Genomic DNA, 9802 nt, shown 5'->3' on the forward strand with positions numbered 1-9802 from the left:
GCCTCCCAAAGTGCTGGGATTACAGGCGTGAGCCACCGCGCCCGGCCCCAAGAGTTCTTAACAAAGACGTGGAGAATTCTACCGCTGGCTTGCAGTGCAGTGAGACCCAAACTTACAAGGCCCTCACCACCACCCAGCTGGCTTAATCACACTGTGGTATTCACAGGCCTTAGAACTTACAGCCGAAAAGGACCTTAGAACTCAGAGACTCCAACCCTCACGTTTCACAGCCCGAGGAACAGTTGCGGAGAGATCAAATGGCTCAGCTAAGGTCATACAGCTCATTAGCAACAGCAAGGGCAGGGACACATCTGACTCCCACTACCCGGAATTGCTTTCCAATTTGATGAAAAAATTTACCTGGATTCAGCAAACAAGGTGACAAAAGGCCAGAGTGGGGAAGCCCACCAAGGCAGCACCCTCGGGGGAGTCACTAGTGGGCAGTGGCCTCACTCTCCAGCCAGCCTGCTCTACTGCAGGTGCTTCTCCTTCGCCCCTCCCCTAGCCACCGTATTTCTTCCCATAGCCACTCATCACTTCCTGCAGAGTGAAGTGAAGGAAGACCAGGTCTTCCTCAGAGGCGGGCTGTGCAGACAGGTATGAGACAGTCAGCAAATTAAAAGTGTATTTGTCTTTCTCAAACACCAAATCCATCCCCTGCCTTGTCCACAAGCAGGAAAGATAGAGTTCTGGGGAAATGTGGTCTGGGCGTCGTGGCTCACAACTGTAATCTCAGCATTTTGGGAGGCCAAGGCAGGAGGATCGCTTGAGGCCAGGAGTTTGAGACCAGCTTGGGCAAATAGGGTGACCCCCGTCTCTACAAAACACTTAAAAATTAGCTGGGTGTGGTGGTGTGCACCTATAGACTCAGGAGGCTGAAGTGGGAGGATTCCTTGAGCCCAGGAGTTCAAGGCTGCAGTGAGGCAAGCTCACACAACTGCACTCCAGCCTGGGAGACAGAGCGAGACTGTTTCTTTTTCTTTCTTTCTTTCTTCTTTTTCTTTTTTTGTTTTTGTGTTTGAAATGGAGTCCCACTCTGTCTGTCGCCCAGGCTGGAGTGCAGTGGTGTGATCTTGGCTCACTGCAGCCTCCGCCTCCTGGGTTCAAGTGATCCTCCTGCTCTGCCTCCCAAAGTGCTGGGATTACAAGTATGAGTCATCGTGCTCGGCCAAGACTCTGTTTCTTTTTTTATTTTATTTTTATTTTTATTTTATTTTTAAGATGGAGTCTCGCTCTGTCACCAGGCTGGAGTGCAGTGGCATGATCTTGGCTCACTGCAACCTCCACCTCCTAGGTTCAAGTGATTCCCCTGCCTTAGCCTCCCAAGTAGCTGGGACTACAGGTGCACACCACCATGCCTGGCTAATTTTTTGTATTTTAGTAGAGACAGGGTTTCACTATGTTGGCCAGGCTGGTCTTGAACTCCTGACCTCATGATCCACCCACCGCGGCCTCCCAGAGTACTGGGATTATAGGTGTGAGCCACTGTGCCTGGCTGACTCTGTTTCAGAAAAGGAAAGGAAAGGGAAAGGAAAGGAAAGGGCCAGGCATGCACGGTGGCTCATGCCTGTAATCCCAGCACTTTGGGAGGCTGAGGCAGGCGGATCACTTGAGGTCAGGAGTTCAAGATCAGACTGGCCAACATGGTGAAACCCCGTCTCTACTAAAAATACAAAAATTAGCTGTGCGTGGTGGTGGGCACCTGTAATCCCAGCTACTTGGGAAGCTGAGGCAGGAGAATCACTTGAACTGGGAGGCGGAGGCTGCAGTGAGCTGAGATCGTAACACTGCACTCCAGCCTGGGTGACAGAGCTAGACTCCATCTCAAAAAAAAAAAAAAAGTAAGAAAGACATATGGAAGCTTGGGGGTGAAGACAGGCTGGTCTCCTGCCCCATCCCCTTCCTAATTGCAGTGTCTTTACTTACATGCCTCAGAACTAAGGTGAGCCCTACTAACCCAGAGCTAAACTCTAAACTGCCAAGAAAACCTCTGGGGGAGCTCCACCACCCAGCTCCTGGCACACACACCCCTCCCTGGGAGGAGGCACTCTGCGGTTCCCCTCCCCAACAGTTTGGGCCTCCATAGTGCCTACCATGGACACTGGGGACTTATTAAACAGCGCTGATGCAGGGCTTCTGACACCAAACCCAGAGTCTGTTGTGGCAACCTTAGCGTTGTTAATAAGAGGATACCATGTGCATGGTAACGTGTGTGTACGAGTGTGTATCTGTGTGTGCACGCACATGTGTGCATGCTACTGAAAAGGTGGCCTTCATTCAGGGTTTAAACTGGGCCTTGGCCTCCTGGCCTCTCTGAGCTGCTTCCTGCTGACCTCCATCCCGGGGATGACCGTCCCCTGCAGTCGGGAATGGAGCTGGGCGCCCCCTGGCCTCCTCTGCTCAGATTAACCCCTTCCTCCCTGTTTGCCTGTGCCTGGCAGTGGGGCTCTGGGCCAAGGGGCCAGACACTCACTGGCTCCAGGGCTGGCGGATGCCATAAACCCGTTTTCCTTGGGGACTCCAGAGCTCCACATCTTACTTTCAGAAAGCACAAGTGTTTTGTTGGCAATGGCCTCAGGAGGAGGGAGAGCCCAGGGCTCTGTACACATGTTCCTCATTTGCCATTGGTGGGGCAGGGGCTGCTGCAGGGGACTGTGCTGGGCTGTGCTGTGCTGGGAGGCAGGCACGGGAGGGGGAGAGCAGCTGCAGCTGCTGCCGGAAGTTTGGCTTCAGGGAGGAATGGAGGGAGAGAGTGCAAGAAGAAGGGGTGGGACTTGGGGACAGGGGCGGTGTCACGGGGGAGGAGGGAGCAGGTGGTGACTTGTTTATCTGCTCAGCTGTTTTGTTTCCAGGAGCCTGAGAGAGAGACAGAAGCAGCTGGGAGGAGAAAAAGCAACGCGGCCAGGGGCCCTCCTGGTCCTTCTGCCTTAGCCACAGGTTCTGAAACCAAAGCAAAACCATCAGAGAGTGATTCATGTGGGTATGGCCCTCCCTCCCCCACCCAGAAAGGTTTCTCTTGAGCCCATATGCTAGTTTCTGTCATGCAAACACCCTGGCAATGCCCTCCTTGCCTTGGCGCAATGGCTCTGATTGGGTAGGCATCTCCCGGGGTTAATAGTGGCACAAACTCATGTAAATCTTCCTGGGCCTAAGTCTGGTGTACTCTCATATGTGAACTGGCATGGTCCTGGAGGGCCAGTCAGCTAGCTCCTAGCCTCGAGATCAGCCTGGACCAAACAAAAAAAAAAAATCGTCTCTGGTGAAACAGGATAGCAACCCCACCCCCTGCTCTGCGTTCCCCAGTGCCTCGCTTCGCGGTGGCCAGTTTGGATTCTTCTCTCCAAACGCCCAAGACTTGTGCAGGTTACTTATTGGTCCCCTTCATGCCCCAGATGCAAATTTAGCATGTCTCATTTGCATGCTAAATTGTTTGGAGGCAAGGCTGGGATATAGCTTAATTTGCCCTGATGTCTTTTGACCAGGTTAATAAACCCATCTACCCCCCAGCCCATCCCAGCACTTGAGAATCTGGAAGGCAGCTATGCTTTAATTACAGTGCCATTTCAGGAGTTTGCTTGCTGTTCCCCCTTGGCTCTTTGTCTAGCTTATTATTTTCATCCTGTTGTTTGTTTGTTTAAATGAGAACTTTCACAGACAATTCCCTCTCCCGCCTGCCCCAGAGGCCAGTCTGTGTTGCTAGAGGACTTTTTCTGCCTCCCTCTTGATTTACAAAGCCAGGGCATCTCTGTTGACAAAGGGTCTGCGATCTGGCACTGGGCCTGGCAGTTAGGGACTGTGTAAGAAATGCAGATGCCTTTTGCAGATGCCTGCCCTGCTCCTCCTCTAAGCAGCCAAAAAATCCTGCACCACCTCAGGAAGACCCCACATCCCAGCTTGCTGGTCTCTGAGCACTCTGCCCTGCCAACGCTATAGCGCTAGGAAGGCAGGAAAGATGGAAAAGGCTGTAGGGGATGGAGTAAGAGATTCAGGGAATGAGGGACAGCGACACTGTCTGTAGGTGGGTCGGCTTAGCAGAGGGATTGGGAGCGGCTGACTGGAGTGGTGGAAAGAACTGGGGACAGGGAGTCAGGAAGCTGAGCTTTTATTCATCCCAGCTTTGCCACTGACAAGTTAGGTGGTCTTGGGCCAGACTGGACCAAGTCTGGGCCTTCCCGTGTAAACCGCAGGCTCCCATCTCAAGGTCCTTTTCTACTTTACAGATTCTCTTGCTTTTAGAATGCTAATTTCATTGACTATAGCCCATTTCCTTCTCCAGGGACTAGGTAACCCAATAAAATCTCCCCTTAGGTGGGGTGTGTTGGCTCACGCTGTAGCCTGTAATCCCAGCATTTTGGGAGGCTGAGGCGGGTGGATTATCTGAGGTCAGGAGTTTGAGACCAACCTGACCAACAAGGTGAAGCCCCGTGTCTACTAAAAATAGAAAAATTAGCCAGGCGTGGTGGCAGGTGCCTGTAGTCCCAGCTGCTCGGGAGGCTGAGACAGGAGAATTGCTTGAACCTGGGAGGCAGAGGTTGCAATGAGCTGAGATCGTGCCACCACACTCCAGCCTGGGCAACAGAGCGAGACTCTGTATGAAAAAAAAAAAAAAACTACCCCTTAACGGTGGTTGGTCAGACAGCCAACTTGAATTGCTGTCTTTTTCCCAAACCCAGATGCCCGGGCTGAGGCACCAGTTAAAACTTTTATCTTAGGGAAGCTCTGGGAGTTGCCTCTTGCAGGTCAGGGGTTGCAAAGGGCAGAGGCTCCAGCATACCATCTTCTTGAGCATTTCCTGTTCAGATTTCTGTGGGATTAATGGTTCCTCCACCTTGTACCTCCCAGGGAGGCTCCCTGAGCTCTGCTTTATATAAGGTAAGTGCTCTTGGGCTTCAGGTGGATTCCATTTAAACGTTTCTTTGAGCACTTACTCTGTGACTGACATTGCTAGACCCAAAGGAATACAGAGATAATGGATGACTTAGTCCTTATCCGAATAGAGCCACCTATTGGTGAGGCCAAACTTAATAGAACTCTCCGACAACAATTCTGTCAAGGCTGGCGCGGTGGCTCGCACCTATAATCCCAGCACTTTGGGAGGTCGAGGCGGGTGGATCATGGGGTCAAGAGATCGAGACCATCCTTGCCAACATGGTGAAACCCCATCTCTACTAAAAATACAAAAATTAGCCGGGCGTGGTAGTGCACACCAGTAGTCCCAGCTACTTGGGAGGTTGAGGCAGGTGAATCGCTTGAACCCAGGAGGCAGAGGTTGCAGTGGACTGAGATGGTGCCACTGCACTCCAACCTGGCTACAGTGCGAGACTCCATTAAAAAAAAAATTCTGTAAAACATCTCCCATTTTTCCCTTCAACCTAAAGAACATGGGAAAATGAACCAAGTGGACTGATAAATGGATTTCAAAGGTGATAGTGGAATTGTTATATTTGAGAAAGTTAGCCTTAAGAAATTTATTCTCGTAGATTGTACTTACAAAGGCTTTGTCAACTATAGTTGCAATAATAACAAGAATAATACCAGCTATTCTTTCTTGAGTGCCTGCTATATATGTATCATGCATTTTGGCAGATGTTTTACATGCTTTATCCTATGGGATTATTTAATGAGGGAGGCGCTATTAAAATCTCCATTTTTATTATTGTTTTAAACTTTTCTTTTTCTTTTTCTTTTTTTTTTTTTGAGATGGAGTCTCACTCTGTCGCCCAGGCTGGAGTGCAGTGGCGTGACCTCGGCTCACTGCAAGTTCTGCCTCTTGGGTTCAAGTGATTCTCCTGCCTCAGCCTCCCAAGTAGCTGGGACCACAGGCGCCCGCCACCATGCTCAGCTAATTTTGTTTTTTGTATTTTTAGTAGAGACGGAGTTTCACCGTGTTAGCAAGGATGGTCTCGATCTCCTGACCTCGTGATCCGCCTACCTCGGCCTCCCAAAGTGCTCAGATTACAGGCGTGAGCCACCGCGCCCAGCCCTTTTTTTTTTTTTTTTGAGCCAAGTCTTACTCTGTCCCCCAGGCTGGAGTACAGTGGCATGATCTCAGCTCACTGCAACCTCCGCCTCCTGAGTTCAAGGGATTCTCCTGCCTCAGCCTCCCGAGTAGCTGGGACTACAGGCAAGGGCCACCACGCCTGGCTAATTTTTGTATTTTTGATAGAGACGAGGTTTCACCATGTTGGCCAGGCTGGTCTTGAACTCCTGACCTCAGGTGATCCACCTGCCTTAGCTTCCCAAAGTGCTGGGATTACAGGCGTGAGCCACCCGACTTGGCTTTAACCATTTTTTTTTTTTTAAGACAGGATCTGGCTCTTTTTCCCAGGCTGGAGTGTAATAGCACAATCATAGCTCATTGCAGTCTTAAACTACTGGGCTTAGGCAAGCCTCCTGACTGCCTGGGACTACAGATGTGCACCACCACACCTGATTAATTTTTTATTTTTATTTTTTCTAGAGAAGGGGTATGCCTATGTTGCCCAGGCTGGGCTTAAACTCGTAGCCTCAAGCCTTAACTCCAAGGCTAGGGCTGGCGTTCTAGTGAAAATTCAAGCAGTCTCCTGGTGGGTGGGTTTTGTCTCAGCATCTGTGATGCAGTCAAATGTCCAAAGGCCTAGATCTCACCCGTCTCTCCTTCAGCCATTTGCACCAGCTTAGATGAAGGAATCAAGAACTGATGAATTTTTAAAGTTTTCTTTTTTCGAGTACCTGTTTTGTGTAAGACCCTGTGATAGAGGTGGGGGTTCTGGTGGGGAAATAGCAAACCAGGCGTGGCTCTCCTCCTAAAGGAGCTTATGATCCTCAAAAAATGTTCTTGGCCAGGCACAGTGGCTCACGCCTGTAATTCCAGCACTTTGGGAGGCTGAGGTGGGTGGATCACAAAGTCAGGAGTTCGAAACCAGCCTGGCCAATATGGTGAAACCCTGTCTCTACTAAAAAATATAAAAATTAGCCGGGCATGGTGGCGGGCACCTATAATCCCAGCTACTTGGGAGAATGAGGCACGGGAATGGTTTGAGCCCAGGAGGCGGAGGTTACAGTGAGCCTGGATTGCGCCACTGCACTCCAGCCTGGGCAACAGAGAGAGACTCCGTCTCAAAAAAAAAAAGAATTCTTTAAGTCTATTTTTGCCATTTTTTCTCTTTTTTTTTTGGGACAGGGTCTCACTGCGTTACCCATGCTGGAGTGCAATGGCATGATCATAGCTCACAGCAGGCTTGACATCCTGGCCTCAAGGGATTCCCCTTGACTTCAGCCTCCCAAGTAACTGAGACAACAGGTGTGTGTCACCAAACCCGGCTAATTTTTTATTTTTTGTAGAGATGGGGTCTCACTATGTTGCCCAGCCTCTACTTCCTTTTCCATATGAGTTACACAATAATATTGTCAAGTTCTATAAAACTGTTCATTGATGTTTTATGGAAATTGTGCTAAGTCTATTAATTGACTTGGAGAACATTGGCCTCATTTTTAACCTTTTTATCTTCTGATTTTTTTTTCTTGAGATGGAGTTTTGCTCTTGTCATCCAGACTGGAGTGCAATGTCACGATCTTGGCTCACTGCAACCTCCGACTCCCGGGTTCAAGTGGTGCTCCTGCCTCAGCCTCCCAAGTAATTGGGATCACAGGCGCCCACCACTATGCCTGGCTAATTTTTGTATTTTTAGTAGAGACGGGGTTTTGCCATGTTGGTCAGGGTGGTCGGGAACTCTGGACCTCAGGTGATCAGCCCGCGCTGGCCTCCCAAAGTGCTGGGATTACAGATGTGAGCCACCACTCCTGGCTAACCTTTTATTCTTTTATGTCTCTCTCTCTCTCTTTTTTTTTTTTTTTTGAGATGGAGTCTCACTCTGTCCCCAGGCTGGAGTGCAGTGGTACAATCTCGGCTCACTGCAACCTCTGCCTCCTTTGTACAAGCGATTCTCCTGCTTCAGCCTCCCTAGTAGCTGGGATTATAGGCGTGCGCCACCACACCCAGCTAATTTTTGTATTTTTAGTAGAGACAGGGTTTCACTGTGTTGGCCAGGATGGTCTTGAACTCCTGGCCTCAAGTGATCCACCCACCTTGGCCTCCCAAAGTGCTGGGATTACAGGCGTGAGCCACCACGCTATTTTCTCTTTTTACCCTTTTTTCTAATTTTTACCCTTTGTAGCCAGGAATGATTTTGTACCCTTGTAAATGGCTCTAAATTCTGGATCCATCCTTGCTGTTAATCCTTTTACTGTGTTCCTCTTCACACTGGGAGAAATGCTGAGGAGGGACTCTTGCTTTTCTGTGTAGGGGCTGTGTCTCCCAAGGGCTGCCCTTATGGGAGAGATGTTTGTCTTCATCTCTAATATACCAATTAAGAATCCTGCCTTAGTTGTCCAGCCCCAGATCCAGTGTTTCCTGGTGCGATTCTAGGTGCCGAGCCAGTCCCTAAGTTCATTCAAGCCTCAGGGGATCCAGGCTGGAATAGCAGTGGGGCCAATATCTGGGCAGAAGACCAAGAGAGGGAACCAACTGGGCAAACACCATCAGCTGAGAGGCCCTGTCTTTACATCTCCATCTAGTTTTCAAACTTATTATTATGGAAAATTTCAAACATAAAGTTAGAAAGAATATGCACATAATTGACCACCTAGATTCAACAAAGATAAACTTTTTACCGTATTTGCCTATTTGGCCTCTGTCTTTCTCTCTGTTATTTTATTTTACTTTTTGACACAGAGTCTCACTCTGGCACCCAGGCTGGAGTGCAGTGGCGGGAACTTGGCTCACTGCAACCTCCACCTCCTGGATTCAAGCAATTCTCCTGCCTCAGCCTCCTGAGTATTTGGGACTATAGAGGCGTGCCACCATGTCTGGCTAATTTTTGTATTGTTAATAGAGACTGGGTTTCACCATGTTGGCCAGGGTGGTCTTGAACTCCTGACCTCATGTGATCCGCCTGCCTTGGCTTCCCAAAGTGCTGGGATTATAGGCGTGAGCCACTGCGCCCGGCCAAAATATTTATTTTTGTAAAAAAATTGACCATATTAGCCATTTTGGTTTATTTTATTTTATTTATTTTTAAATTTTATTTATTTATTTATTTTGAGACGGAGTTTCACTCTTGTTGCCCAGGCTTACTGCAATCTCTGCCTCTGCCTCCCAGGTTCAAGCGATTCTCCTGCCTCAGCCTTCCGAGTAGCTGGGATTATAGGCACACACCACCACGCCTGGCTAATTTTGTATTTTTAGTAGAGACGGGGTTTCTCCATGTTGGTCAGCCTGGTCTCAAACTCCCAACCTCAGGTGATCCACCCGCCTTGGCCTCCCAAAGTGCTGGGATTACAGGTGTGAGCCACCACGCCTGGCCTATTTTTAAATTTTTTTAGAGATAGGGTCTTGTTCTGTTGCCCAGGATGGAGTGCAGTGGTGTGATCATAGCTCACTGCAGCTTTGAACCCCTAGGTTAAAGAGATCCTTCCGCCTCAGCCTCCCAAATACCTAGGACTATGGGTGTGTGCCACCACACCTGGTTGATTTTTTAATTTTTATATTTTTATTTTTTAAATTTTTTCTTTCTTTCTTTCTTTCTTTCTTTCTTTCTTTCTTTCTTTCTTTCTTTCTTTCTTTCTCTCTCTCTCTCTCTTTCTCTTTCTTTCTTTCTTTCTTTCTTTCTTTCTTTCTTTCTTTCTTTCTTTCTTTCTCTCTCTCTCTCTCTTTCTCTTTCTTTCTTTCCTTCTTTCCTTCTTTCTTTCTTTCTTTCTTTCTGTCTGTCTGTCTTTCTTTTTTGAGACAGAGTCTTGCTCTGTCACCCAGGCTGGAGTGCAG

The 9802-nt window shown here is 48.8% G+C and overlaps 1 long non-coding RNA gene across 1 annotated transcript in view; it reads left to right on the forward strand.

Moving 5' to 3' along the window:
* The first annotated feature begins 2908 nt into the window (after positions 1–2908).
* Positions 2909–9802, forward strand: part of LOC105542924 — a 39582-nt gene continuing 32688 nt past the window's right edge. Inside the window, exons 1-2 of the long non-coding RNA XR_001006553.1 lie at positions 2909–2980; positions 4277–4872. This is a non-coding gene — a long non-coding RNA (uncharacterized LOC105542924). The remainder of the gene's footprint in view (positions 2981–4276; positions 4873–9802) is intronic.

This window comes from Mandrillus leucophaeus, unplaced genomic scaffold, assembly GCF_000951045.1.
Source record: "Mandrillus leucophaeus isolate KB7577 unplaced genomic scaffold, Mleu.le_1.0 Scaffold270, whole genome shotgun sequence".
Lineage (NCBI taxonomy): Eukaryota > Metazoa > Chordata > Mammalia > Primates > Cercopithecidae > Mandrillus > Mandrillus leucophaeus.